Source organism: Echinops telfairi, unplaced genomic scaffold, assembly GCF_000313985.2.
Source record: "Echinops telfairi isolate 266 unplaced genomic scaffold, ASM31398v2 ScPeMD7_11;HRSCAF=52, whole genome shotgun sequence".
Taxonomy (NCBI): Eukaryota; Metazoa; Chordata; class Mammalia; order Afrosoricida; family Tenrecidae; genus Echinops; species Echinops telfairi.
This window is the reverse complement of record NW_022103908.1, coordinates 41,330,098-41,336,140: the sequence shown is the minus strand read 5'-3', so window position 1 is coordinate 41,336,140 and position 6,043 is coordinate 41,330,098.

Sequence of the window (6,043 nt, the reverse complement as noted above, 5' to 3'; positions counted from 1 at the left end):
TCACTCCTTTTCCCTCCCATTCTGACAACCATCAAAGAATGTTCCTTTCAATGTGGAAATACCGTCTTGATTTGTTCTAACGGTGGTCTAAACTGTCTCTGTCCTTTTGTGGGGGACTAATTTCACTCAACATCCGGTTCACCAGGTTCAGCCAGGTGGTAAGATGTTTGATAGCTTCATCGTTACTCTTCAATGTTGCTTAGTATTCTATTATGCACGGAGTCACTATGGGTTGAAGCTGACTCAGTAGCACTTAACAGCAGAGGGTGGGGGAGGGGAAATGAGGAGCTGATATCAAGGACTTTGAAAATGATGACAGCAACATATGTACAAATGTGCTTGACACAATGGGTGGATGCATGGATTGTGATAAGAGCTGTAAGAGCCCCCAATAAAATGATTTTTTTTTAAATGTAGAAGAACAACATTAAGTATTCCATTGTGTGTATGTACCCAAGTTTATTTATCCATTTTTCCACTATTGACCATTTAGGTGGTTTCATCGTTCTGACACAGTGACTAGTGCTCGGATGAACATGGGGTACGTATATCTGTTTGCGTCATGGCTCTTACATAGCAAGAAGAAGGATTGCTAGGTCGTAGATGCTCTTCCCACTGCCAACATTGGAGGACTCCCCAGGCCACATTCTACGTTGGTTGCGCTGCTCACAAACCCTCAGTGTGTGTGAGGGTCCCCGTCCCCTGGCACCCTTGTCCGTTTCACTGTTATCGGATTCTTTGAGCTTTGCTGTTCATGTTGCGGGGGCCGATGTCTCACTAATGTTTTCATTCGCATCTCTTGAGTGGCTAGAGACCACAAGCACTTCTTCATGCTGGAGGCTGCCTGAATATCTTCTTTTGGTGAAGTGTCTGTTCCTGTCCTCCGTCAATTTTTAATTGGATTATGTGTCTTTTTATTGTTGAGATGTTGACGTTTTCTATAAATTTGGGGGATTACTGTCGTATTCAATATGCCATTGTCAATATTTTTTTGCAGGTCTGTAGGTTCCTGTGTAGTCTTTTGGTGAACTGCACATGTGTCTGATTTTCAGGAGAACCCAGTCATCTAGTTTGAGCTCTGCTATGCATTTTTCATTACACTTGATAGGGTATTTATACCATGCAATGGGCAACCTACATCCCTATTTTTTTTCCCAAGTAAGTGATTTAAAAAAATCATTGTATTGGGGGCTCTTACAGCTCTTATCACAATCCATACATATATCCATTGTGTCAAGCACATTTGTACATCTGTTGTCATCATCATTTTCACATTTTCTTTCTACTTGAGCCCTTGGTATCAGCTCCTCATATTTTTCCCTTGCTCCCCAGCCATCTCTCCCTCACGAACCTTTGATAATTTATAAATTATTGTTTTTTTCATGTCTTACACCAACCTCTGTCTCCCTTCACCCACTTTTCTGTTGTGAGGGGGTTATAGGTCAATCATTGTGATCAGTCCGCCCTTTCTTTCCCCTTCCCTCCCCTTGCTAGTATTACTACTCTCATTACTGGTCTGGGGGAGGAGGGTATCTGTCCTGGATTCCCGGTGTTGCCTTGAGCTCCTATCTGTACCCGTGTACATGCTCTGGTCTAGTCGGATTTGTAAGGTAGAATTGGAGTCATGATAATGAGTGGGGGGAGGAAGCATTAAAGAACTAGAGGAAAGTTGTGTGTTTCATCAGTGCTGTACTGCACCCTGACTGGTTCTGTTAGATCTCTCTGGAGCTAGATATATACCTCAGTCCTTGGCTCCACGCGAGAAAGAATTCACGCCGAAGCCTGGTTCGTGATGGAAGCAAGTTTTATGAGGGTTAGAAGAAGTTTCAGGTTTACATGGCACCCAAGGGGCTCCTCCCGGACATGCGGCCTGGCTGGAAGCGGCTCCGCGTCCCACAAAGCGTCCCAAAGTTCCGCCAAAGCTCTCTGCACCTAAGTTCTCTCTCCCTCTGTCTCCCACTCTGGGCTTCTGCCTGTTCATTGATTCCACGGGGAGGCGTGGTGGACGACACCTGATCGAACCCATTGGCTGAATTGAATTCACCTGGCTAGGTGAGCCAATTCGAGTTCACGCCCATCCCTGCCTACCGGCGGGAACCCTGAGCATATGTGGTGCACCACTCCTTTGTTCCCCTGGCTTGGCCCTCTGGGGACGCGTTAAAGGACATCCCCCAGTCCTATGCTGGCCTATCTAACATTTCCTCTCTTCCTTGTGACCCTACTGAAAGGGGATGTATGTCCAACTGACCACAAATAGGCTCTGGGTTTCCACTCTGCCATTGTCCATTCACATCAATATGATTTTTTTGTTTTGTTTTGGGTCTTTGATGCCTGATACCTGATCCCATTGACACCTCATGATCACACAGGCTGGTGTGCTTCTTCCATGTGGGCTTTGTTGCTTCTCAGCTAGATGACCGCTTGTTTATCCTCAAGCCTTTAAGACCCCAGATGCTATATCTTTGATAGCCAGGCACCATCAGCTTTCTTCACCACATTTGCTTATGCACCCACTTTGTCTTCAGCAATCGTGTCGGGAAGCTGAGGATCACGGAACGCCAGGTTATTAGAACAAAGTGTTCTTGCATTGAGGGAGTATTTGAGTAGGGGCCCAATGTCCATCTGGTGCCTTAGTATTTAACATATAAATATATGTACATAGATCTATTCCCCTATCATTATATATAAATGTATTTATTCATGTACATGCCTGTATATAGAGATAAATATCCTTTGCCTCCCAGTTCTCTCCTCTATTTCCTTTTACTTTCCTCTTGTCCCACTATCATGTTTAGCCTTCATTCGGGTTTTGGTAATTTCTCTAGGCTACATTGCCCTTGATCAAGACCCCCCGGGGCATCCTATGCCCTCCTCAACATTGATTTTAGATCACTTGTTCTTCCCTTGTCCCTGGGGTTTGTTGGCACCCTGCTTCCTTTCCCCCACCTCCCTCTCTCCTGTGTCTCCCCAGAACATGTAAATACAGTAATAAGCAGGAAAACAAAGCAAAGCAAAACAAAACAAAAGAAAACAAAACAAAATCAAAAGCCAGCAGCAAAAAAAGAAAAGCGGAGGACCTAATGCCGGGGGCTTAAGTGGAGAGGAAATGTTTTGAGAATGATGAGGGCAATGAATGTACAAATGCGCTTTACACAATTGATGTATGTATGGATTGTGATAAGAGTTGTGTATGAGCCCCTAATAAAATGATTAAAAGAAAAGTTGTACGAGCCCCTAATAAAATGATTTAAAAAATAAAAAATAAAGAAAAGCCTAGAAATAGTTCCAGGTCCATCTGTTGACCTTTATGAGTATTTTCCAGTCCAGTCTGATGGGTGCCATGCCCTGGCCCCAAAGTCTACTTTTAGTATTCCTCGGGGACTTCATTGCTTTGATCCCCCTGCAGCCCCGCTGCACCCTTGGTGTTTTGCCCAGGTGTGGTTGGGTCAGATCATGCTGTCCCTTGTAGCGATATGGGTCAGTGAGGGACAACGTGTCTTGTGGTGGGGCCAGCCCTATGGTCCTCTTTGTGCATGGGCTGCTCTGGGCAGGAATATCGTTCTTGGGGCTTGGTGGTCCAGGATGTGTTCCACTCTCTCCTTTCCTCTTCATTTGCTCCTGATCAGAAGTGCCCTTCTCCCTGAGCTACAGCTTCCATGGCTGTCCTCTGAAATGCATTCTTCTGGGCAGGGGGAGGGTCACGTAGTTGGGATTGAGGCCGCCCCTCAGACCTCTCTGTTGGTTCCCTGCTTCATGCTGGTATGTTGCACTCATGTCTTGGTGCACTGGGTTGAAGTCTGGTCCCGCTCTCCCTCTCCTGGTCATCCTCTTGCCGAGCCCGCCCCAGCCCCTATTTTTTTTCTTAGTTCTTTTTTTTACTTCATTTTTTCATTGATGATTTTAATAGTTCTAAGTTTTATATTTAGGTCTTTGATTAATCTTGAATTCTTGTTTTGTATACAGTGTGCAATGTGAGTCCTGTTTCATTCTTCTGCAAATGCGGTTTGCCAGCACCATTTGCTCTTTCTCATTTAATGTGTTTCTGTCCTTTGTCAAAGATCAGCTGTCTGTAGGTAGATGGTTTACCTCTGGGTTCTTAATTCTGTTCCATTGGTCTATGTTTCTATCACTGTATCAGTACCAAGCTGTTTCGAATGTTCTGGCTGTGCTTTTGAGATTGGAAAGTAAGAGGCTCCTACTTTGTTGGTTAATAGTGCTTTGCTTATCCTGAATCTCTTTCTTTTCCATATGAAACTGGTTGTTATTTGGTTCCTTCTCTTTAAAGAATGATGTTGGAATCTGGATCAGGATTGCATTATAACTGTAGATTGCCTTGTGTAATATTGACATTTTTTGCAATGTTAAGTCTTCCTATCCATGAGCATGGTATATTCTTCCATTTATGTAGATTTTTTTTGGTTTTGTTTCTTGTAGTAGTTTTCATTGTACAGGAATACCCGTTTCTTAAATTGTCTTTATTTCATATAGTGTTCATGGCTGTTGTATTTGTCTTCCTCTGATCATGACATATTGTGTCTTAATCCCATCTTTTTCACGTTACTGCAAAGTTCTCACATATCCTATGTTTCTAAGGTCCTAGAGAAAAAAAAAGCCAACCTATTTATTTCTTTAATACAGCAGTTCTTAACCTGTGGGTCATGACCCCTTTGGGGGTTGAGCGACCCTTTCACAGAGGTCACCTGATTCATAACAGTAGCAAAATGACGGTTATGAAGTAGCAAGGAAAATACTTTTATGGTTGGAGGTTTCACCACCACATGAGGAACTGTATTAAAGGGTCATGGCATGAGGAAGGTTGAGAACCACTGCTTTTATAGTTTGTACACTTCTTTCCCATCATATAAATCAAATGAGATGATTAGTGTTTGAAAGAGAAATGCTTTCCATGTCAATCGACATGATTTACACGCATGTTGTAACTGATGTTCACAGATTAGAAGAGATGAAGTCTTTCCTTTTGGATGACGTCGGATCCATGATACATAACAAAGCCATCGAGAGAATCATCTCACCAATGACTGTTCGGCTTTGCCATCTGATTATTTCAGTGGAGAGGAAAGACGTGGATCATGAAGTGTTTACCTCTCTGGAGACTATGGCCGAGGAATTGGCTAAAGCTAGTGAAGCGTTTGTGCAAGTTGCCAAAAGGTAATAAGTTCAATAAATTCATGCCTTTTCTCTGATGGGTTTGCAGAAGAAGGAGACATGTAACTGGACCCTTAATATGATTTCCTAAAATGCTTTTGGAAAAAAGTCAGGTGCAAAAACATAAATTGATAAACTACAAAGCATACCTATCTAACAGGCTGTTACATTTAATATTTGGTATATATTTCATACAAATCCTTCAGAATTAGACTGGATGTTTCACTAAGGAGCAATTTTCTCTGTCAAGAAAGAATTTCTAAGTCCATTCTTATTTATTTTACAAATTAGTTTTTTTTTAAAGAAATAGAATCACAGTTTTCAGCGTTATCTACATATAATTTCCCTGCCTGTCACTTAGTACTCTGCGTCTAATTCTTCATTAGTAAACCCGCACGTATGTTATTTCCATATTAATTTCCAACTCCAAAGTTAATAAATATAACAAGGCCTTGTTTTAACAACAAACCTGAACTCTGAAGTTGTATTCTATGATAGCATTTTACGTTTTACTGCCTCAAACTTAAGTGTAGGCTCCGGAGTTGGACTGCCTGTGTTTGAATTCCAGACACCTTGCTTACTGGTTGCCTAGAGTGAGCAAGTTGTGACAGGTGTTCGTGTCTCATCGGTGATGTTGGAGGGAAGGACTGTCCCTGCCTCCTAGGCTTTTCATCAGGGTCGTGAGAAAGAATCCAGTCACTGAGAACAGTGCCATTCACATGGACACCAGTGAGTGCTTACCTCGTTTATCTTTAATAGGACAATGGAGACGAGCCAGTCAGGGTGCAATGTAGCAACCATGAGACATACAACTCTCCTCTAGTTCCTAAATGCTCCCCACCCCACCCCCACCCCCCGTCCCCCACTATCATGATCC